Source organism: Puntigrus tetrazona, chromosome 17 (genome assembly GCF_018831695.1).
Source record: "Puntigrus tetrazona isolate hp1 chromosome 17, ASM1883169v1, whole genome shotgun sequence".
NCBI classification, from domain to species: domain Eukaryota; kingdom Metazoa; phylum Chordata; class Actinopteri; order Cypriniformes; family Cyprinidae; genus Puntigrus; species Puntigrus tetrazona.
The window spans coordinates 14539634-14565859 of NC_056715.1; the positions used below are offsets into that span (position 1 = coordinate 14539634).

Below are 26226 nucleotides of genomic sequence, written 5' to 3' on the forward strand. Positions count from 1 at the left end.
ACATGATCTTTAATTAATATCCTAATGATTTTTGGCATAAAAGAAAAATATAAATTTGACCCATACAATGTATCTTTGGTTATTGCTGCAAATATGGACTGGTTTTGTGATCAAAGGTCACATTTTAATTTACATCACCAACACTACAGTAAAAGTGATCATAACTTTTTATCTGTGCAAGGAACTGCACAAAAGTTTTTAATAATTGCCCATGTAATAATGATTTAGGTGAAAATATGTATTTATAAAATGTTTTTCTGCCTTTAGGGTTTAGTGTTTTAATTGGTTAAAAAATAAAAAGTAGCTACTGTTTACATCGTTAATATTTAATTAACTAAAAGTATGTTTTAGAAGTGACCTGTTATGTATAGAGGGCACTTAAAAGTGTGCATTGGACTTACCTTTTTTATTTTAGCTGACTTTGATGTCACAGCCCATGACAGTGTCAAGGAGTAATGTCTAGCAATGTCAGGATGCTATTTTTTTGCTGCTCCAGAGTCGCATGGCTTTTATGGTCCAAATGTGAGTTTCTATGAGCAAAAAAAAAAGAAAAGAAAGCAACATAACACACTGTGATTGAGATGAATGAGAATGCTAATGGCTAGCTTACTCCAGGTGTTACAGACCTCACAAAAACCCACAATTCTCTCCAGGGCTGCTTTTTAATTGGCTCATTTCCTGACTATGAAGTAGTTGTTTTAATTGACTAGGATCTTTATAGGCTAAAAGATGAGAGCAAATGGACAGAGAGGGAAAAGGAAACTCAAGGGAAGGGAAGGGCAGAGAGTCTGATTCAGTCTGACATCTCTGGGACATGTGCCGCATGGTTTTCCTGTCTGATATTACCAGGTTTGAAACATAACCTTGGATTGATGATATTAATGCCCTCTCTTCTGAATACAAATTCGCATTTCAAAATTCTGATGACCTTGGACATATTTATGCTTCCTTTCTTATAGCATCAGCATATTTTGAAAAGTAACATTATTTTGAAGCTACGTCCTGTCAACAATGTTTTTCTTGTGACAGTTCAAACAGTAATAAGATCTCATGGAAATGCTCAGCAGACAACCTGTCAATGCAAACACAAATGACCACATGAAACAATGATGACCTAAGAAAAATATTTAGCTATACGGTAGGGGGTCAACGGTGGAAGTCTGAAATCTGACAATGATGTCACTTTCAATAAGCAGACTCGGTATAAACCAACACAAACCCTCACGAGTGATTAAATGATAAAATATGCTCTACATAAATCCTAACCCACCTGTACCACAGATGTGAGCTGACAGCTTTAGAGACATGCTCACAATGCCATCCCACGTCCTGGGGTTTCATTGGGAATTTTCTAGGAATAAAGTCAGGCAAGTTTCTACAGCGCACACACACACACACACACACGAGAGAGAGAGAGAGAGAGAGAGAGAGAGAGAGAGAGAGAGAGAGAGAGAGAGAGAGCGAGAGAGACCTTTCATAAGGTTTCACAGGCTTGTAATGCACTATTAAGAATGTTACATTTTTCCATTTGCGAATGTTATCAATAAAGAGGTGAAAAGATAAAGAAGGAAGTATTCAGCTGGTCATGTGATCTCAAAATAGCAGCCTACGTAAAGTGACATGCCACATAAAAATGTCACAAATAAAACCGCTTTTACTGGGATACTGTGATGGACATTAATTCGGACATGAATAGCCTCTCAAATCATATCTACGACTTGAAAACTGCATTTAATATCCAAGTTTTCCCCACGCTTTCTCTTGCATATTTAATTTCTATTTGCATAGATAAATACCCATCCAATGCATATTGTTTCTATTTTACACAGCATGTATTTAATGCTAATTCCAGAATAGTCAGCAAGCTCGACGTCTGGCGTGGTGAAGGTTTATTTGTGTGTCAACAAATGGGAAGCTACGTTTCATTAAAAATCTGCTGGATGTTGACTATCCTCTAATTTCGTTTTAGGATTTCGCTGAGAAATAAGCAAGGATTAACTTGCTTCCATTATTCGTATGCTTCACAAAAACAAAGCACTTGAATACAACAAACTTAAGGGAAGTAGTATTTTCCAACAAAAAATGTAGACAGTATTACCTGTGCGTCTAGACTATGTGTTTTTATGTTTTATATGTTACTTGCGCTCATTTGGGCATTTCAAAGAGGAAAAATTACAGAACGCCATTTTAAATAACACAAATGAAGAATCCACTATTTTATATTTGCAATACGTTTCGCATTAAGGTACGTTTGCATCAAAGCAAGGACCAGAAGTTTGAGGAAAGAACACACAGAAACAAGCATAAACGCTAACTTTGTTGCTGAAGTGCTTATAAGGTGTGGTGTAGATTACTTTAGTACGATATTATTGGTGATGTATGTACACTTAAAAGGTAAATGAGCTGCTCCATTTATACAGATAAGGCACCGTTTTCCCTCTAAGAGCTAATTTATTCACATGCTCTGGGTTTGCTTGGCCATTAGCTTTCAAATGAAGATACTAGTCATTTAAACACTGCTCTTAACCTGACAGCTCAGAACACTGTTCACATCACAATAAAGCCAAATGGATCTTTTGAAGGCGCATGATCGGTGGGATACCAACAGTTCAGCCACAGTTAATGTACAGCGGTCTCCGCCAAGCATGGACGTTCCCAGACAGTTATGAATATTTCAATCAACGCGAGGCTTTAATAATGTCGTAGCCAAAATCATCAGAGAAGATACAGGGGCCACAGGGGCTGTCATTCAAGAATAAAAGTGAGGATGTTAGGTCTTCTGTTTGGGGAAAGCACCTGTCAATCATGAGTGAAGCAGCAGGAAAGCATCTGGCCTACCCAATCAGGAGAGGTCCCAGCACAGCAGGTCCGGGACCAGGAAGAGGAAAGCCATCTGGAGAGAGGCTGGACTCTGAAAGGGCCGCACGTCCTACGGTTGACACACGACAGGTATACTAAGACTTGACGTGATTTAATAAAACGCGTCTAGGCTAGACCTGTCACTCAGACAAAGAGTCACACAACTCTCTAATGAGTGTAAATCCCTGCGCTCTAATACACACGTACCGTATTTTTGGCATCACCATCAGGACAGATTGGGTAACAGAGCATTATTGTTAACTAGTTGCAGTCATCCTTCAACAGAACACACATTTCATCACTGTCTCAACATGCCGCTGAACTGCAAACACACCAGAATGAACCCGTGGAAATCTTGTAAAAACATTAAGTGTATTTGCAATCCTATAAAATGTATGGTAAAACAAAACAGCAACTGTGCATGCCAGAAATTCACTATAAAAAAAATATTATAATGACAATGTTTCTGGTATTACGGGATGGTATATTGGTGCTTGTGTTATTTTACAACTTATGACAATATGTTCTGTGATATAATGTTAATATACCGAATTACTTGAACTAGCTTTTTGCCTTGTACTGGAAAACACCATAACAACACAGAAAGCTGCATGGTTCACCATCGTAAGTTTGCCATACATTCTAATATATATTACTGAGAAAAAAATCAGAAAAATTTTAGTTTTATAGAATGTAATATTTTATAGAATAAGATATTTTTATGCATCATGATTATAATCAATTACCATAGGACCAAATCATGCCCTGGCCTACATATTTTTCAGTTTTTCAGAAGCCGTTTCACTCAGATATATACGTTACACTAAGAAGAAAAGGACAATCTCAATTTCATGCAGACTTTATGTAAAATATAAAATATAGAAAATAAATGTATATAAAATCAGTTTGTTTGTCTATTTACAGAATAAATGTAGAATTTTATACAATAAATGATCAAATAATAATCACATGAATCAGGGCTAAATAATACATAGTTTTGAAACTTGAAACAATTTTTTGAAACAATTAACAGATTTTTACTAATGAATTTGTACATTTATTTTTCTATAATAATATAATAAAATATAATAAACAAAGATTTTCAAACGATGGTCATATCATTAATTAATTATTAAATGTATTTATTCTTTTATTTTGTTTTATGTGCAAATCATTTGCTTTGGATTAACCCCACGAAAGCTGGAAAGTGGGTTAAGAAAGTTAATAGGCTGATTGATTGATTTAATATAGACATAAAGGAGTGCCTTCGAGAATAAATTTGTTAGGGAGCAAAAATTACTTTTTTTTTTTTTTTTTTTTTTTTTTTTTTTTTAACCTCACGAAAAGTGGATGACCATCAGTGCAAATATTAGGAGATAAGTACCAAAACTGTTAACCGGTGTGGAAAACAATGAACAGCGCGATCAAAGATGTGTTCCAGGAAATCAGAGAGAATGGAAATTTGTGCGCTACATTTACCAAATCATCAACATGATTAATAGTGGATTACACATCATAAAAATAGAGACCCAATTACTGGCGTAAATTAGAACCCAGCATTACCACCATGCTAATAAGCACTGAACATAATTGCATTTACTGCAGTATAGCCAGGCGAGATAGATAAAGTCCCCCTCTATCTCATTAATCTCTCAATAACGTCCACTGCGTATTTTGGCCATTATCGCTATGATTATATATAGTGTCTGCCGTGAAAAGAAAGAACAGAGCGCTCTCTCGCTTGCATCGGCCCTATCTCCGAGCTCAAGGAAGGGTTTTCTCTGGCTCTTGTAGAGAGCATAAAACAGATAATTACCAACTCTAAAAAAAATGTCTCTTTTGTGCAGCGGGCTGAAAGGAGAAACTCTCCAAGCTTTGAGAAGATAAAGCCCAAAACAAAAGCAGGCCTGAATGGTCGCAGGATTAGCTTTAATAGCAGTAATTACCAGCAGGGAGAGCAGCCGAGGCTCTCTGCCGCTCTGGCCATCGGCACAAGGCTGGAGGTGAGTGATGTCTGGGGGGTCGGATGCGTGAATCGAAGCCTCTCCTGGTTGTCCGACCAGCTGCCTGCCTGCCTCCCTCCACATTCATTTGTAAAACACTTGGGCGAATCATCCGCCAAAGGCCCTATTTGCCACTAAAAGCTGCTATCTCCTCTCAGCCCCAATAATGGGTCGTGCATAGAAAAGGAGGGTCCTCCAACCCAGTTGCTTCTTGAATTACAATCTAGGGTTGATGATGGTGATGAGAGAGACCTTTAAATTACAGCAACACAGGCTGGGCCCTGCGCTCGCCTCTGCCACTATAGGACACTCAAGCCACATGGGGTGTCCAAATGAAATACAATTATCCCTATTGGCATGATAAAGGGAGGCAGCGGTGGTGTTGTTGTTTAAGGACAAGAGAGAGCTTTAGCCTTCAGAGAATACGGAGTACTTCGAAAGAAACTTAAATGGTGGATTAATAAAAGAGCTCGCCACCCTTGAATAGGTACGTTAATGTCTGACCCGCGATCGGGACGTCTCTTGTGTGGCAGCTGCACCTCTGTGGGACTGGAAGAGCGGTGATTGCGTGCTCGCATTGAAACGAATTGGCCAGCCATTAGCCACAATCGCTCTGAGGGACGGCACAATGCAACACGGATGCATACAACCAGCAAACCGTGTTATTTTTGATTCAGATCTAAAATTCAATGGTAAATAAGTGCCTCTAAGTCTGAGACCCGTGTTCCAGTTTCATCGGGTCTGCATTCTATCCTGATTGTTCCCACCGTCTGCACAAGGCACTTTTATTGAATTTAACAGGAAAATAAAGCCTGAAACTGTCCATGAAAGTAAAAACTAAAAATGAGGTCTGAATTTTCTGTAACTCTTGTATCTTTTTTTAAAATTATTTGTATTTTTTCATATCAGCTCCAATATCTAAATATTATTTAGCCATTATTCATGTATTTAAGATATTTTATCATTCATTATATTACTAAATTCTATATTTCTTCTTTAACAAATATTTTGATTTTATATATACAATCATTTTCATTCTTGAGTCATGAAGCATAAGATCTCCGTCTTGCCTAGAGTTTTTTTCATCAATCATTCAAATCGATTCTAGGCTGCTGCAGACACCGGAAATAACAAACACGGCCTTTTTTTGATATATACGTGTCACAAATCTAAAATCTGCTTTAGGTTTTTTATTATTTGTCCTCAAAACGTTACACAAACTGTCACTGCATTGCATTTCTGACCTCCATGGCCTCCATCACACCAGGCCTCTTACATCCAAAAACCAATTTCTTCTGTCCACCCCACGGTCCTGGCTAAAGCTTACAGGTGATTGAGTCTGGTTGTGAATAGTGAAATCAGAGCCTCCAGCTATCTTAACAGCCTGTGTGTTCGTGTGAGTCGAATCGAGCGCCTAACACATGTTTGATGGAGCAGTGATGTCATAATGCATTTATCCCCTCTTTTCCTCTTTCCTTAAAGACACTTGCGGTTATGATACACTATACGCTTCAAGCGTGCTTCAGCAGATGAGAGCCAAACTCTGTCAGCTTGTTTGCATAAGCCGCACACGAGTCACCACAATAAATATGAGACCAAAGCAAAAGCACATTTCTGGCACTTAATGACACATACATACGCTTGGGTATCCATCTGTAAAAAACATCGTACATGGTAACAATCTGCCATACTTCAATAGCCACATGCTGGAGAGTGTGGTCACAGAGTTAAAGACAGGAATATATAACGGAAGCTGAATGCAACATTAAAAAAAAAAAGGAAATTGGAAAATGTCACTAGGCCTGCTAATGTTTCGTAAACGTAACCTTGTATAACAGATAATGCACTGCGTATGCAAGCCTGCCTTAAAGAGACAGTTTGGTTTATTTTATTATATTTTATGTTATTTATTTACTTTTTATGTAAATTTCCCAGAATAGTGGGGAAAAATGAGGACTATTTAAATTTTAATTTTATTCAGCAAGGGAACACTGTACTGATTTTCAGTAAAAAAAAAAAAAAAAAAAAAAAAAAATCCTGATGTTACAAAAGATTTATTTTAAATAATCCAATCATCCAAGAAGCCTGAAAAAATGATCATGTATACACAAAAATATTCAGCTGCCTGATAATTTACAAACTAAATACATTTAAAAACAAGTCAAGCACATTTAAATCAATAGATCTATAAATAAATAAATTGTAAATATCATTCATTTACAATAAATAAATGCTGGAATACAATGGTTAAAAGCATCTACCAAATGAATCAATGCAAATGTAAAAAAATGCATACAAATGAAACAATTTATTCAACTAGCCACTAGTTCAATCTACTAATTTGTAGTGTATTTATGGAAAATCCCAGGTACTTAGGCCTCCACTTCAGATGTCATTAATCGGAAATTCTTACACTCCACTTTACAGACAGATGGACTGGACTCAGGAAGCAAACCCCACACAACACTTTTCTGTTTTCTGTTTCTGCACTCAAAAAACAAAACAAAAAAAAATCCCCAGTCATCCTGTCACTGAAGTGTCACTTGGCAAACTTGTTTTACTCATCATAAATTACCATCTCTACACATCGCCTCCCTTCTACTGAGCTCACTGGGGCCTAGACTCTCGACCAGCAATTAAGTCTTGAATAGGAGTTATCTTGTGCTGTGACCTCACATGACCTCCTCATTGAAAAGCCACTGCATTCTCTCTTCATTGAGCCTGTCTTTAGTATTCAAGGCACTGGCCGCTGATCTGAACAGTATTATCCTTAGCAGAAAATAAGGTCAGCGGGTCAATTTAGAGAAATGCAGGCTTTGTCATAAATCAGTCTGATCGAAAAAAAAATGCTGTGTTTCAGCAATTAAACCTGGTGAGCAATTGTTAACCATTTAAAGAAAAACTATAAATAAATAGCTATCTATCTATCTATCTATATATATATATATATATATATATATACACGTATATATAACAAACAATAAATATATACTCTTAATCAGAGAGCATAAAGAACTATTCAGTTAAAGGTTCTTTAAACCTTCTTTTTACCTTTTTATAATCTGAAGAACCTTCTTTTGCCGCTTAGAACCTTTTCTGAAACAGAAAAGTTCTTCATGGAACCATTTAGACAAAAAGGTTCTTCTATGAAGCACTGAGTGTACTGCAGGCTTTAAAGGGTTAAAGTCCAACCGTGAACGCAAACAGTGAAAGCTACCTTAACAAGCCGAGACAGATACTATTGAACCGCCTTTGATCCAGTCCCTAACAGAATATGCACTGTATACCGCTAATGATTTTTACAGTAGCTCTATCCGCTCCCAAGCTCATTAGAGGTAAATACGTTTAATCACTGTTTACCAAGTCGATAGCTAATATACTAATCGCTTTGGCACACTCCGGCCTTTAATTTCTGCGGGCAACATCTTAAATAACAACCACGCAAGGTTTTAGCCAGCTGCTGCAGAAAGGGTAGAGTTCACACGTGTTAAACGAACCTCCTCACCTTCAAGAACCTTCATTTGTCTAAACGGGAGCCCATCACAAACATCTGCTAGCACGGAGGAACGCGTGTAAATGTCTCTCTCAGTGGCGCTTCGGTGGTAATTGGTGTGGTGCCTTTCATGAAGATAAGACCAAATACATCCATCAAACAGCAAAACCTTTTTATTTTAGATCATTTCCAATGACACCCTCTTTTCCAGCAGCCAAACATCCATCTACTCCACCCCCCCGCCCCCCAACACAAATGTGACCTTTCATGTTTTTTATTTTTTTGAGATGTTATTACCAAAACACTAATTTTACACCTCAGCCATTATCCTGAGTGGCCATGGGCTCGCGTTACAGGGACGTTTTATGATGTCATATTTCTGTTTGCGAGCGTGTGATAACAGAAGGACTGACAGGGCCAGTAATGGGTGCCCAGTGAAATGTCATGCTCTATCAGCGCCCCAGAGCAGCACAGGAGGGCCGTTGTGAGACAGGGGCCAGACGCAGGGCCTCTGCTGTTGTTATTGGTGCTGCTGCTGCTCTGTCAGTGTGTGTGAGAGAGAGAGAGAGTGAGGGAGCGCAGCAGATGTGACCTCCTCACACACAGAGCTCCTTTTGTGTCCCAGTTATTCAGTGTTCCTCTGGGTTTGCCCCTGCCCTCAACCATTAACAGCAACTGCCCATAACTGCGAGAGCAAAAAAAAAGAAAACCGCAACAGGGCTCAGTGTGTTTAGAAGAAATTTGCTGAGATGCATCCGGAATAATTTTTGTTTTACGAATGCTTCGTATTTTGATGTAATTCAGAAAGGGTGCATTCTGACTGGACTTGCCGGAATGTTAAAAGTGTTTCTTTAGGAGAGCAGTAGTTCATGACGTATAAAACAGTAAAAATAAATAACATTAAAAAAATGAAATAATTACGATAAGGGAAGTGTACCTTATTAAAACATAATACATTAATAATACTATTTTAATAAAAACGTAATAGTGACAGGATAATACGAAAAAATGTTAAAAAAATTTTTATACAGTATGTACATGCATTTTTCCAGTTCACTTTTTATTTTAACAGTAAACTGTAATGCCGAGAAGAGTGTAAGTCTAGGTCCATGAACATAATTTATTCAATTCACAATTTTCTTTCCTGTCTTGCTGCAATTACAATTGTATTTAAAAAACAGACGGACAGACAGACTGAGAGACAGACAGACAAACAGACACAGACAGAGAGAAAGACGGAAAGACAGAAAGACAGATGGACAGACAGAGAGAGCGACAGACAGGCGGACAGACAAAGAGACAGACAGATAGACGGAGAAATTGACAGACAGACTGAGAGACAGACAGACAGACACAGACAGAGAGAGAGACGGACAGACAGAAAGACATAGAGAAAGACAAACGGACAGACAGAGAGACGGAGAGGTGGAGAGACAGAGAGACAGCCAGACAGATAGAGAGACAGACAGAGAGACAGACACAGACAGAGACGGACAGACAGAGAGATAGACAGACAGACAGACAGAAAGACAGAGACAGAGATAGACAGACAGAAAGACAGAGAGATAGACAGACAGACAGACAGACAGACAGAAAGACAGAGACAGAGATGGACAGACAGAAAGACAGATAGACAAACAGAGAGACAGACAGACAGAGAGATGGACAGACAGACGGACAGACAGACACAGACAGAAAGACACACAGACGGAGAGACAGAGAGAGAGAGACAGACAGACAGACAGAGAGACAGATAGACAGACAGACAGAGAGAGATGGACAGACAGAAAGACAGACGGACAGACAGACAGATGGAGAGACAGCCAGACAGATAGAGAGACAGATAGAGAGACAGACAGACAGATAGATAGAAAAACAGACAGACAGAGAGACAGACAGAGAAACAGAGTCAGACAGATATAGACAGACAGATAACATATTTTTATGAATGAATGAATTAATAAATAATATAAAAACTATTTTACAATGCTTTAACAGGTTCAATAAACTTCCAATTTAGAAAATGATATGTATAAAAATGTCTGTAATCGGCCTCATATTCAATAAGTGCTGTAAATGCACATTAGGTTGAAGCAGTGGATATCAGGGCATCGAGCAAATATTGGCCTCTTATCTTGCTCCCTGTAAGAAGCAGAGCAGGATCATTTTCTACAGAAGAGCTGCCACATATCCTGCACCGGGCCAAGAACTGCTTTATTCAATTATCTCCCTTGCTTAGCAAATACAATTTCCCTGCATAAATCATCTAAATGATCCCTATGACTGTCAGGGCCTCGCAGTGGATTTTTTTTTTTTCAATCCTATCAGCTGAGGCCCAGCCAGGTTACGCTTTATCCTACTTCTGTGCTCAGTATCTATTGAGATGCTGCAATTGTCTGTTTTGAGTTTCAAATCCTCTGCTATCATTCTCAGTTCCTGATAAAAGTGACATTAAGCATCCAGCCACCAAGTCGGTAATCCATTAGGAAGAAAGAGCATGCCAATTTAACTAATCCACCAAGAAATGACCCTATAACCTTGACCTTGTAAACAGCACAATGGGAGGGGGGGGGGATTATGTATGAATATCTGGTCCAGAGACACTGAGCTGGGCTTCTTACATTGCCATAAGCCTTGGCCATTTTTGTCCAGTTTCAGCCACGCTTGAGAGAAATGTCTTCAGGTCAGTAGCTTGAGACTCTACTGGTAGATAAATGCCAAGATTTGTTGTCCTTAACCTTGCGATACCATGCTCATCATTAATTCTGGTTTAGGAACATCTGTAATGCATTGATGTGAACAGAACAAATTCAACCTGATACAAACAGCTGTTCCTCAGCCAATAAAACAGTCCTGGTTTAACACAGCAGAGCTCCAGGGCTGCTTTGAGACACAGGCTAAATGCTGGAGGGACAATAGCTCTACCAGTGTTCACCCAATACAATAGAGGCGAAGACCTCTATACCTTCCTGAGTCAAAGAGTGAATAAGCAAGGAATTCCTTTAGGACTTAAAGGGCCATGGACCCTCAGCTTTCTCCTATTGCAAATAGTGCAAAATCCATTTAAAACAATGTAATAAGCAATAGTTTAGTGTTTCTGAATACTTAAAAAAAGCTACCGATATTCCAAAAAATTGATACAATAAGAAAGCTATTGATTTATAGAAAAAAAAAAATAAAAAAAAAATAAAATAAAATTGGGATGAATGGATGGATGGTTGGACAGATAAATGCATAAATAAGTGCATTAAGGAGAAAAGGAAGTGCATCTTTATGGGTCTTTATGCAATAAAACTGCAAGCATAAAAATAAACAAGAGTATTATAAAAAGAATATTTTATATAATAATACTATTATTAATCTTTTTATATTTGGTATATAAAAAATAACAAATATATTTTAGAATATGCAACACCACATTTAAGTCATTTATGTTTATTTCTTTTACAGATTTTATATTGATTGTATAGATTTAATTAGAAAGAAAAAAACAATTTGTAATGCTAAATAAGAAAAAAGGGAATAATACATTTAAAAATATACATTTAAAACTATATAAAAAACTTAATAGCATTACAAAACATCTAATATTATAATCATGACACCTTCAGCAAAACGTTTCCTTGAATATTTGTCATAATTCAGAAATGTATTCGCAGGCCTAAATGAGGAACAGAGGCTTCATACTTTTGGTCCCCACTATAAATCATTTATTTATATGCATAATTAAATCCCTGTTATGAGAAATGAGAATATCGAGTGACAGGTTCACAAAAATCAGGAACAAATACATTTTTCAAGCAATTAGATTCTTATTGCCAGTTTTATGAACTAGAATATATTAGCTCCATTTTTCTATATGCTTCATCATTCATCATCAAAAAATCCAGAATGACACAAACATGTCCCGGGAATGACTTGGAAAGCCGGGTGCTGTCATCCCTCAGGCTCATATCAAAATCAATCATCACTCACAATGATTCACAGCGCGATGAAAAAAAAAAAAACGTCAATTTTACAGGAGCCATCAATTGACTGGGTTGGACTGACAGGAAGAATGAATATGAACCCGAGCGGCTTCCTGGCAGATCCACACCTGTGCGAGTGAGTACAGGATCAGGAGCTCATTAAAATCCAGGAGCGATCCCCGTCTGGATCCCCGTGGAGCCGCAGTCATCAGACTCCCTATCTGATAAATACGGCATCAGCCAGAGAAACTCGATTTGAAACAAATGGCCTTTCTCACTGTCTTTAAAAAGCCGGCCTGATAATAACCCTGCTTTCTTTGAACTCCCAAATGAAATCTGTTCCCTCGCGCACGCGCTGCTTTGAAGGTCTACTCTTTCATATGAAACAACTGTTGTTGCATATATGGAGTTTAATTTGCCACTTGTGTCGGAGCAGGGTGTGCGAGTGGGTTTAAACGCTTTAATTTATGACTTCGCTCTGGCTGCACACAGACAGGCTTATCGTAAAAAGGTTGCAGCGGTGTATAGGTAAAGTTGACAGGGAAATCCAGCAAGTACATATGTTTCTGTTTGAGCGTTACTCCGTTCGCCTGCGGAGAGACAGATCTCTGAACGGAGAGAACCTGACCCGTAATGCGTCCTCTGAGTCTGCCGGGCCTTTATTTACATTTATGAAAGATGAAGAGGCTTAAATATCAGAGCAACAAAAGAGACAGATATATGCAGTGGTTTTATCATTAACTCCACAAACTGGTCACAAACACAGCAATACTCATAATACTGTGAAATATTATTACAAGTAAAAATAATAGGGTTTTTAGTATATATATATATATATATATATATATATATATATATATATATATATATATATATATATATATATATATATACAGAAAGTTTAAAAGAACAGCATTAATTTGCTATAATAAAAATCTTTAAAAAATATAACAAATGTTTTTACTTTCAAACTTAGTCAAATGAATGTCTCCTTGCTGAAAATAAAGTAGAATAATATGACAAAATATAACACAATCAAATATGTGTATAAAATTATATATATTTAGTTGTTATAATTATTATTATTATTATTATTAATAAATCATACCAAGTCCAAACTTTGGAAAACAAACGTAAATTAGAAATGACTACAACATAAACCTCAAAGATAAATTTAATAACAAATTTATATACTTATAGTTCAGATGGGCCATTGATATATTTTATATTTATGATCTATATATCCAATATAACTGACTAACCAACTAACTAAAGCAAGGAACTTATTAACAATAACCAACTAACTGACTAACTAAATAAATAAATCAAGTATGTGGTTTGGATCCTGAGCAAAGGAACATTTAGCAAAGTTTTATAGAGTTTATTTATTATGTTCATTTCTTGATACAGTCACAGGTCACAGTCTCTCTCTCTCTCTCTCTTTCTCTCCTTCAGGGCATGAGTGCTGCTTTTAGATGGACCAAACTGACAAAAATGCAGGTTGAGACATCTTCATGAAGTCACATATTCTCTGACTCCAAAAGTTCTTCGATATAAGCAGCACGACAGGATTTTGAGCTATAAAGCCACGAAGGTGGAAATCTGGCCTTTTGTGTGGTGCTAAAATAGGTTTGATGAGCTACGGGCTGCAGCCTGCGGTTGTCAAAGGCCTGGTGATCTCTAGTGAGAAATGATTCCCTTCATTTCAGAGCCGCACATACTCCTGCCTCAGAGAGCCGAGCGGAGCCAAATGAAGTGAGACCAACTTACAAGAAAGTGCATAAAAAGGCTTGTGCGACTGCCAGAGATAGTCCGGTTTTACTTAGGCAGAGCGAAAGAGACAAAGTGCTCCCATTCACTCCTTAGCTTCAATGAAAGGAGGATGCAGCTCGTCTTAACACACACACACACACTCTCTCTCTCTCTCCATCTCTCTCTCTCCGAGGCATTTCATCTGATTATGAGTACTTTGCAATCTGCGACAACATGATTGATGCTCCACTTTCATGAGGGGAATTTTAACAGCACCTCTTCAGCGCTCAGTGCACACCCAATTATGCGTCGGAGCCAGTAACCTTGAATTTATGTTGCCATGGCAACAAATAAAAAAAAAAGGAGAAAAAAAAAATGGTCATGCATTATGGATTATCATTGAAATTCTACACCCCTACCCAACATAATGAGAGCTCGGGACTTAATCAAATCAGCCATTCCGGGTGACACAAGCTGAAGAACTGGCTTCTATTGTTGGGGCGCCTAGAGAAAGGCAGCAGGCCTGACGAGCCAGCAGCTGCGGGGCTGCAGTCTGATAGATGGCTCCCATATACATCAGTGAACATATAGACAGATGGTCCTCAATGCTTGGAATTTCCAACCCAGGAAGCAGCTGCTCAGACTAACCTCTGCTGTTCATCTCACCTTGTTGTCATGGAACATTGAGCAAGGAAGGAGAATGTGGACAGCTCCACTTGGAGCCCTGCCTGAGACGCTGTTTGTGCCTCATTCTTTTTCGCTTCTCCCTTTCCCTCTGGTCCTTTCTGGGGTTTTTTTTCAGCTCCTCGTCTGAAGGGTGGGGCGGCGGGGAGTCTCCCCCCTCGTGCCAGGTCTCAAAAGAGGGATAAGGCAGCCAGAATAAATCGCATTTCGTGTTTTACCACCGGACTCTTTCTCCGTCTTTCGCCGCTCCTTCAAACGACGGCCTCTGACAGATGACATAATTGTAAAGCGCGGGACTGGCTCCTGATTAATATCGCTGAGATGGGGACGGTCACAATCACAGCAACATTTAACAGCGAAGTGATCAGAGGTTATTCATTTTTAGCGACAGCCACTGTTCCTGATACAATGTTGAGTCCAGTTCTGCAATAAAGTGACTTTGGGCAAATGGCAGCAAAACGATATGTATGTGTGTGCTAAAAATAACTAAATAGTATAATAAAAATATAAATAAATTAATGAATGAATGAATTAATTTACAATAATAACCATTATGAATAAATAAAATTCTAAAAATATATAACTCAATAATATGAATCTAAACACATAAATAAATAAATTGATTAATTAATTAATTAATTAATGAACAAACAACAACATGTATTGAAATTAATGAAATAAATATATAATAATAATAATAATAATAATAATAATAATAATAATAATAATAATAATAATAATAATATATTCAATAAATAAATAAATCACAACAATGTATTTCAAAAATAAATAAATAAAATAATAATAATAAATGTATTCAATTAATAAACTGTACTTCTGACTAAGTTTAATTCATGCACTGATAATCATTCATCTTCTGCGTATGCTGTATTAAGGACTGTACAAATGCTTTCTTAAATTGGCAATACATCACATTTACGATCAGATTTACAAAAGCTATGGCCAGTTTCGCAGCCCACCAATAACGTTAGTCTATTCAGGAACAGACACACTTGACAGTGACGGGACAGCGACCTAATGACCTGCCGACCTCCAGGGACAAAATCGATGTCGGTGTGAACGAAGCATTAAAACAGCATAGAGACCCTCAGCATAGCATTTATACCACTCAGCAATGAGTCATGTTTATGATGTAACAAGTCAAAAAAAAAAAAAATTCATAAACATTCATAGTCACAAGTCATATATTGAGGAAGAATATCCCAGAGGCCTAGAAACCACCCAAAACACCCCAGTAAACTGCATGTTCAGTCATTTTTAGATAATTAAAAAAAAAGATGGAAAAATAGGGAGCCAAGAATAAATCTGCTTGTCTTTTTTTTTTTACTACCAGACTCTTTTTCCCTCTTCATATGTCTCCCTCTGACAGATGACATAATTGTGAATCACAACTCTGGCTCCTGATTAATACAATACATTTCTCTTCTCCTGGGTCCTATCCGAGCTGCTGTGGCGACACAAATGCCTCCACCGCTACATAAAATATTGATTGCTCTTGTATATTTCTTAAATGTATATAAGCATATTTATTAGCTAAAAGGCACGTGGAGGAAAGTCTAGGTGCTTGAAGTACCTCTGTAACCACCCCCTTTGGCTCGAGTCCTCAGTCGACTGTGCAGGGGGAATTGGCAGGCAGGGATAAGAGAGCAGCTCAACTGCAAGATGTTAGTCATGGGCTTCCAACATCCTAATCCAGGACCCACAGAGAGACGTGAACTAGTTCCTCAAAAGAACTGTTTTAGCTTCACATCTAAACCACAAAGACGGCAAACGACACACTGGGAATCTCTGGAAGAACTGATAGCGATGTTAAAAACAGGGAGGGGGGGGGAATCATCAAACAAGAGACAACAGCCAGAATCGTTTTCGTAAAACATGGCAGCATATGATGATATAAATATAAAATGGAAACTTTGCTGTTACACTGGAGTGTTCGGAAGAGCAGATGTCATCTAAAAAGGGTTTGGGCGCGCCAGATGAAATCTGCTCCGCTGTCTGTCTGGAGTTATGTACCCTGCTTCATTTAGATGGGTTGTTGAGTTCCACACCCATAACTGACACGGTTTCCCCCCTCCGGCAACAGAGGAACTGACACAGACCTGTAGGAAGGGTTCGCTAAAGCTTGAACTACGCTCGTGATATATATAATTCATAAACTGTTCAGGTGTTTGTCACCAGTAATAATCTCGTGGCTCACCAAGAGCTTGAGAATGAGATTCAGTTCAAATTAAATCAAATATTGACTGCTAGCAGGTACGGTTGGGTCAGTGGCATTCATAAAATTAATTTTAATATTTTTGTTTAGGAAAAAATGCCAAGTTAATGCAACTACTACTACTGATATTACAATAAATAAATGATATCAAAATAAATACATGTTTTAATAAAAAGACTTAGCATATTAATATGGAAACCTTTTGGCCAGTAAATCAAAATCTAAGACACAGATAAACAAACAAATAAAATAATTAATAAAGAAACAGGACTCCAGACGGTCAGGATAGCTTTTTAAGGTCAATAACTATAATGAACAATACATTGTAATAGACAGATGACATATTTGTTCATGGCATTTGGGGCAACTTCATACAAATATAATATATATTAAATATAATAATATAGTAATAATTATACTTAAAAATATATATAATTTGACATTTTAAAAATAATTAAGATTTAATTTTTTGATTCATTTTTTTGTTGTTTATCTTCTTTAATTGAACTGTTAAATTGTAAATAAATGGTAAATAAATAATGCTGCTAAATGTATTTAATAATAATAATAATTAGGCTTTAGTAAAGTCATAACACAACTTACCAGCAACAGTATGTTGAGTTCCCTGCAGTAACCTTCCTTTGATGGCTTTGGAAGGAGAGTCACAAGTGCGGTTCGCTTCTAATTAGCATTTAATTAATGATGCATGCATATGCAAAGCAGCATTTAAACAACGCTGATTACCTCCTACCTATTCACAGGCCAACAGTCAAACATGTCTGACATGCGTCTGCCGCATGTAAACGCCTCGCTGAAAGGTTAAGTCTTAAAGTTCATTAACACAAGAGTGACTCGTGCTCCTGGCCAGTGGCTGGTCCCTTAGGTATATGAACAACAGTGTTCACACATACGTAACCAACAACAACAAAAGTTGTATTCATATATAGCTTATTGTTAGTTTACAGACATTGGACAAAGATAATGCCTTTAATGGCATTTGCTTGTTGTTCTTCGAACATGACCTTGGCGTAAGTACTGGGAAGCTGGGACTAAATACTAGAATCTACGATACTACTTTTACAGCCAATTTTATGCTATTCAATATGCTCTGATGGCGATGAATACTGCTCATTTTGATCCTATGTGATATTTATGCGCAAGCAATGACCTGTAATATAGACACACTTGTCTTTTATTGTTCAGAGGTGCAAGTAAATTTACCAGCGTCACCGAGGCATTCATTAATGATCGCATGTGATGTAAGTCTACATTACCGGACATATTTATTACCACTTTTGTAAATGATTGTCTTTATTGCTCTTGTGATTATGGAAATACTCCCCCTCTTTGACTTGCAAAACCCATCAGTTTGCCTATTTATTATTTATGTCAAAGTTAAGGAATCTGACAAAATCATAATGGATACCCTCTGCCTTGTTTATTATATTGGATACCGCACGAGAGTGGTTTGATAAATCCATGCCCGGCCTATGTTTTCATCTTGTGGGCATTTTTGCCACTCGGCATGATTGAACTCAGCCCGGTCGGGCCATAACGCAGTCAGGGTAATGAACCTGATGACAGCATAACGCCCGTCCTGAAATCTCATGCATGAAGGGACCGTCGAGCCATACCTCAGCCGCTCGTGTCATTTGTTATCGTTAATCCTTACATTTATGGCCGCAAATATCTTATTAGGAGGCGTGCCCGAGGTATTTCACTTCGATTCTAGGCTCCGTGACATATTGATTAGACGGCGAGGATTGCGTGAACGAGCCTGAGACCTTGACTTTGGACACCTGCAAGGTATGAATATGAGCGTCTGGCTCATATTCAACATACAGGGTAATTTCCCTTTGAGGGGGAATCAAGGGCAAGTCTGGCCTTTCAGACCCCAAGTAGGTACGGGCACGGAGACGTAGAGTGAGCTGTGTCAGATGGATTACTTTTTCATGCGGACATCCATCCTCATTTTGGCTCATAGAAAGCCGTTTCTGGAAAAAAAAAAAAAAAAAAAAAAAAAAAAAAGAGCAAGCTGATTCGGTCACTGGAAGACCAGGAACGCGCATTAAGACAGTAATCTATTTTAATATTTATGGCATGGCTCCAGTGTTATCATTTTGCTGTAACTTTGCCTTTCCTGCTCTGAAAAATTCCATCATGCAAATCAACATCCGTGAAAATTGAGGGACATACATATTGACAACCTCAACTCGCCAGACTCGCCAAATCAAAGGTTAGCTCATTTTAACGAGACAGGACATGACATCCTCTCCTAAATGAAATTTAAACATGCCCATTAACTTCCACAGACTTGCATTTAAATTATATAGGTGGTATTTAGTCACGTATACAGAAAGTTGCCATTGGCGAAATCAGCCTCACAAAGAGAGCATTCACGCACTTGTGGTTAAGCTATATGGTGATGTCAGAGGAAAATTAAAACGTCTCATGGCATTACCAGAATATTACAGTCATATTTTAAATCCAGAGGTGATTCATGGAGAGAGAGGGCAGTGTTCATACCACTCAGCAATGTCATGTTTATGATGTAACTGGATGGCAAAGGAAATCCCCTATCAAGTGAAGTTTATAACATTTACTGCATTAAGCATTAAAACTTCACTCTGTTTCAATGGTGTTTGCTTGGAGATATATAAACTTCTTTGTGTAACTTAAACAGTACCATTTGTGCTATGGATATTAGGGAATTTATAGTAGAGACTGGAATATGTGTTAGCAACTGGACATGCATGGAGATGTGGGAAGCACTTCTCGTCATTTTCGAACCAAGCAGGTTTTTGTTACTTAATGTACTGAACATGTGAGCGACTAGAAAATATGGAAAACCTGCGCTGCGCACAATTAATCAAATCCAAAATAAAAGCTTTTGTTTAGATAATATAAGTGTGTTTACTATGTATATTTATTATGTATATATAAATACAAATAAAAACAGATGCATGTGCATATTTAATAAAAAGTCATATACATATAATATTATACATGAGAATGTAAAGGTGTTCATGTAAATATTTTCTAAATATGCACTGCATGGGTGTATTTATACATGCATAAGAAATATGCACAGCGCACACACATATATTATGTAGACACAAACTTTTATTTTGGATGCAATTAATTTTTTGTCAGCACAAAGAAATAAATAAATAAATAATTTACACTGAAGGTAAGCTGTACACTGCACAACCCACTATTTAATATTTTTGGCCTTTCCCCCAATTTAAATTTAAAATTTGAAATATTTATCACTTCTTAATTATAACTTATTTCAGAAAAAAAATATCTAAGGGGAGAAACACTTATCCTTTCCCCCCTAAATTGAGATATTTAAAACTTTAACAAGATAAAAAAAAAAATTCTCAGTGAAAATAATAAAACACTGGTTTAAGGATTTGTAGCTATTTTTATTGGATAACACATCAAATAAGCACAAATAAGACAAACATTTTTCAGTGTATTAGTGAGTCCAGAAAATCATAACTTGATGATTGTCTTTTTTTTTTCAGAATAGGCCGATAACCACACAGTAATGCACCAAATACCACCCAAAACACTTTAGCAACTACACAGCAAAGGCCTGACAACAACCAAGAAAACCCCAAATTATGAATGAGAAATCATGTAGTCGCATCCTACGTAATCATCTTAAAATAATCCTTTTCAACAATGTAAGTACTCCTTTGCACAGCTACACCTGCAGTATTTCCTACGGCAATAACAAAAAGCTTTTAATTAATCCTCTTTTAGACTGATCATATATATATATAAATAAATTACCTGGTTGACATGTCAGTAAGATTAATGAAACGACCAACAGACATACTATTTATGTAAATTGCATTATTACTCTCAGTAAACTCAAGACCTCTCTAATGGGTTTTGGTCACCTTTCAAGCAGGGAGCCACAGCACCAAGAGAATAGAGATCAAATGGGCCGGGGGTTATTTCATATCAGGATCTGGACCTTGGAGTCTTTAGCCTTCCTGTGCACTGAGGTGGTAAATTACAGGGACAGGTACAGGCCGCTTTACTGCTTTGTTTCCAGTCAAGCCAGTTTCCAAACACAGTGTCACCGGGACTGCTTTAAAAAGGCATTTAATATAAATGATCTGGCATTGATTGTGATGGATCGGCTAAGCAGAGACACCTTGTCTTCAAGGGCACTGAGAGATAAGCCATCATTCTGGCCTGTACCGTCCCAGTAGGTGTTTTGTGAGTCCAATGTCACCTGTACCTGTAATAATGCACCATACAGTACTAAACGATATGACAACAGGTTCTCGTCCCCAAAGCATCAAATAATAGCTTTAATAGGTGTCCTTTAACATCTTTATAGCGATATGTACAGTCACCCTAGTGCTTTCAATGAGACACCTTTGACGTCAATACATTTTGCCCTCATAGATGTCACTTTTCACAATATCCTGACAATTTTAATCTAAAATGTGTCCATGCATTTTTACTCATTTAATGAGCAGCTAATGCATTTGAAAAAGCAGAGGAGATAATACTTTGGGATATAACTTACAAATTTGAGTCTGATTTAAGCTGGTGTTTTGTCAGGGACAGGATTTAGTTGGCCAACTAGAATACACAATAGACCAATAGTGGTACATTTGGACCTTCAGACATTTGCATTTCATCCAGCAGGTCAGTCTTTGATGTTTTGACCTCTAAATGAATGAAACACAAACTGTCTGTGATCACAGATTTAGTCGGCAAACCAAACTATGCAGCTTTGTATGATATCTCAGACTGTCTGAGTAGGTTGTTTCATTAAAAGGTATGTTATATATATATATATATATATATATATTATAATGAAACGAGGATGTACCACATTCACCATGTTTGCACCGTCACGTGACTTGCAGCGATTTTTCCATTCCATTACAGAATCTCACTGAAAATATTTGGTGATTTGGACACTTTTTGTCTAGGAATATTAAGAATTTAGACTTAACGCAGCAGTAGTCATATTCAGATTGATACTTCATGAATGAAGAGCATCTACATAAACTGTATTACTTCCCAACATTCAATCAGTAGTTATTTACACCAAATTACACAATATAATTAATTTATTACACAACATTATACAATCATTACCAGTGTGTTGATGTTTTTGTCAGCAAAATTAAGGTTAATCAGTGGCCACCGTTTATGTAATTCATTTATTTATTAATTTATTTACTTGCTTGCTACGATAGGACAGTAAGAGAGGGGGATAGAGAAGGGGTCTGCAAGCCGTGACTCGAAACCAAATATTACTCATTGGAAGAAATGGAGTTATCAACCGTGATCCTATAAAGAGACTAAGCATTGCCTTATAGGAGTGAGAACAGGTTGGATATCAGATAACTAAGGTCCTATGTTATTTGGATGCAACAGATGAATTCAGGTATTCAGAACTGATCACTGAACGGCTGAGTACGATTAACTAATTCACACAACGATTTACCGAACAAACATGGACTCATTTTTTCACAAAGAGTGAAAAAACAACAAACATAAACAATCCCAAGAAAGCTCCCCTTAACTTTCAGGTCACTTTGGCTGACCCTCAGTTGTACTAGCAGTATTGCTGAAGTATGATCTTTCTCTGTGTTTTGGCTCCAGTGTGCTGAATTTCAATAAACACAGCAAAGTGACCCGGCAGGACAAACCTGCAGACAGTGTAATAAGGCTCTGTTAGGATTAATGAGCTACCCACGGCATTATTTGTTATGTTATATATCTTATTGATTGCGTTGTCTTTGATCTTTGCATGGTCTTTCTCACCGAGCTCGGGTATGGTTTGCGTTCTTGGTAGACACCGAAGGTTAAGTGGGCAAAACATGCAGAGCATGATCTCCTTGAGGGCACCGGGGCAAGACATTTGTTTAGTACATTAAGAAAGTGTCAAAAGAAGGCATCATAAATGCTCCTGCAGTGTTCCAATTAAAATGAGCGAGGGTGTCTGTGAAGTGTAAATGAGGAATAAGTTGTGTTTTCCATTATATTGTAATGAAAAGTCAATAATAACGATTTACTTAGCAGGGGGAAGTTCATAATGTGATAGAAAAAAACAAGCAGCTTTGGATCAGCAGGCAAAAATAACAAGCAAATCTTTGATGCAATATGGAAGGTCCTGGTTTTACATAACCAGGTACCCAGTTTTGAAAGTGGCAAACAAATGCGACCTTTTAAGCATTTGTATATTAATCCCGGTTCTAGCATGCAAGTATTTTTGCGCATCTGCATACTTATTAACACGTACATTATCATACAACATGACAGATGTCTAGGCCAGTCTAGAAAGGTTCGGACCAGTTCATCTGTAAAAATTCCCAAACATACAAAAGATGTATTTGTAAACGGTATATTAAAATATCTAAAAATATTAACAAGACCAACCTGGTCGAGTTAAAGTGCCAGGACAGATAATATTGCAGCAAAATAAAAAAAAATAAAAAACTGTCCAATGATTGAGCATCGTTCAACTTGCTTAATAGCATGGTCAGTTCGAATGCAAATGACATGACATAAACAAAAACTGTCAAACAATTACAATCTGCAAACAGCACAGATGGGTTAGTAAAAGCTGATTGGTTGTCTGAATCTATCTATCTCTGGTCTCAGAAGCTCACAGAAAAGTAGTTACATTTAAAGGGATAGTTTACCTAAAAGTTAAACACACTTAGCTTCATGTTTTTCCCGACCATTTTTTCTCTGTGAAACACAAAAAAAAACCCCCACACAATTATTACAAAGCTGAACTGAATTTTTAAGCTTCAAACGTGAAACGAACATGAAAGCATCAAAAATGTAAAATAGCAGTCCGGATTACTTCAGCTGCATTACATATAATTGTTCTGAAGCCATATGGTACATTTGCCTAAGAAACAGATCGCAATTTAAGCTTAAGTTTAAAAAGATTGACATCCACCCCAGCTCCAACTAGAAAATATGATTCGCTAATGAACGATTCTTTTTAGTCAAATATTTTCAACAAACCTCAGCTCCAGTTTATAAAACCAACTTGAACGGTTGGCTTTGTTATCCACAGAAAAAAAAAAAATTAAAAAAGAAAGTCATACAGGTTTGGAACAACATACGGGTGAGTAAATGATGACAGAATTTCTATTTTTAGGCAAATTTGTACCTTTAAACCCTTGAGTCAGTGACTAGATAATGAGATGTGTGTTTGATGCTGAAATGCTGTGCAGCCTGAATTCCTACAGAGATTGCTCGTATTGGACTGGATTGAAAATGTGCAACACTTTAAACTGTCACAGTAGCTAGTCATGATAAGGAAAATCCTTCTTTTGAGAGATTTTCCAAAGATCGACATCATAAAGTAAAGAGCTTTCAACCCCAAATTCACTGAAGTAAAGTGAGTCAGGGAGAAAATAAGACCGAGAAGCCTGGTAAAGAAAGAGAGAGAGGAAAAGAAAGAGCTGAAGCGGGAAAACAATGCAAACGAGCATATGAATATTAATGAGGAAACAAAGGCCTTTTGAATGCCTGTATTCCTGTAGTGTATTTATGATGAATGAGGGCCTCAGTGTAGTGTGTCAAGGTCTCATGACCGACAAATAGCAGGCTAATGACAAATCTCTAAAACATATGCTAATAAAGCTCTTACAATGCATTGCAATCTCTGACCTTTGGGATATAACCCTAAAGGGCAAAATGAGAGATGCTAAATTCCAAAAACTAACTGCAATTTATTACAATGAATACATATTTGATGCGGGTTATCACTGAGCACCGGGCAATCAAACATCACAATGTTACAAACATCCTAGTTTGCCCACGACACAATTTAATGTAAATTTGATGAATTGTTGCTCGATGAATTGCTTTTTTGGATAATATCTGACAAATATCTCTTAAGAGCTATTAAGGCAACATGCTGCTTTTCTGTGCAATGTAGCCAAGAAAGCGAAGCTGCAATTGCATACAACTTAAATTTTAATTAATCGTAAACTAATCTTAAAAAAAAAAAAAAAAAAAGAAACAAAAACAAAAACAAAAACAAGAAATGTTGATTTGCTGAAGTACTATTTTGAACAAATCCATCCTTTCTCTCTCTCTCTATAATAAAAGCTGAAATAAAATCTTATTCAGCGACAAAAATTAAACAGCTTATTATAAACTAAAATAACAGTGATGAACTGTAAACTAGTGTTAATGCAGGCAATAGTGTTAATGTAATTTTTCTTTTGGTCATTAGAAATGCACTCAATCAAATATGACTTGAGTGCAGCTTTAAAATCTAAATTACAACCTAGTTACCAATCAGGTATTGCTCAAATCAGATTCTTAAGCTTTCTTTACACCTTTACTGACTTCAGCCACCAACTTACTTAAGGTCCAGGCCATCATTACCCTGCTAAGGCCTAGAAAAAGTTCTCACCTCAAACCAACAACCCAAATGCCTGTCAGATATTCTTCATTGGCTTTAGCCCCAGGCTGAAGTGAGAGATTCTTGAGACTTAGTATCCTCTGGGGTCACACCAAACCTGGGTAACAGAGGTTGACAAGGACCTCCATTTCTCCTCTGACAATTGCATTTTGTCCTCCAAAACATGGGCAAGGCATGAATCATGGACCGTTACTTTTACGCTGTTTTAAATAAGACAACATTCCCCCAAGAACTCCACTTTTTTAGAAGTCATTTAATGTGCTTTGACTTCTGGTTCCACGGATTTGTTGTTTTACCACCAGTCACCAGCTAACAAATAACCGCAGATAAAACAAAATCTCACTGTGGACGGCAGAGACGAAGTGGAAGAAAATGCATTGATGACCTCAGGGTTATACATCACTTTCTGCCCTCTCTTCTGACATCAGATCAGCCAAGACATTTATTCCGTTCAAGATCAGCACATTCATCTCCTACTTTCAACATCTTGCTGCTTCCTCTGACCTTCTCCAATGCCTTTCTTCTGGATGTTTGGAATTATAAGTTGGCATTTAGTCAAATACCAGTCAACTTTTTTTGCCCAGAACAATCTGCTTAACCTCAACAATCTGGGTTCAATGCTGGCTGTTCAACCAAAACTGCTTTTCACTCTTAGTGACTGAAGCATTAACAACAGTCTTTCATTTTGATTCTCCTAGATCTATCCACATCATTTGGCATTGAAATTCTGCCACAATCCCACTGGGATACGCACTCGGTCCATTGCCGTTCATCATTTGCTTGTTGTAAATGTCAAG

At 37.3% G+C, this 26226-nt stretch overlaps 1 long non-coding RNA gene across 1 annotated transcript in view; it reads right to left on the reverse strand.

Annotated features, from left to right (window-relative positions):
• The window catches only part of LOC122361512, a 118744-nt gene that overhangs the window by 77509 nt on the left and 15009 nt on the right, over positions 1-26226 (reverse strand). Inside the window, exon 2 of the long non-coding RNA XR_006252970.1 lies at positions 402-530. This is a non-coding gene — a long non-coding RNA (uncharacterized LOC122361512). The remainder of the gene's footprint in view (positions 1-401; positions 531-26226) is intronic.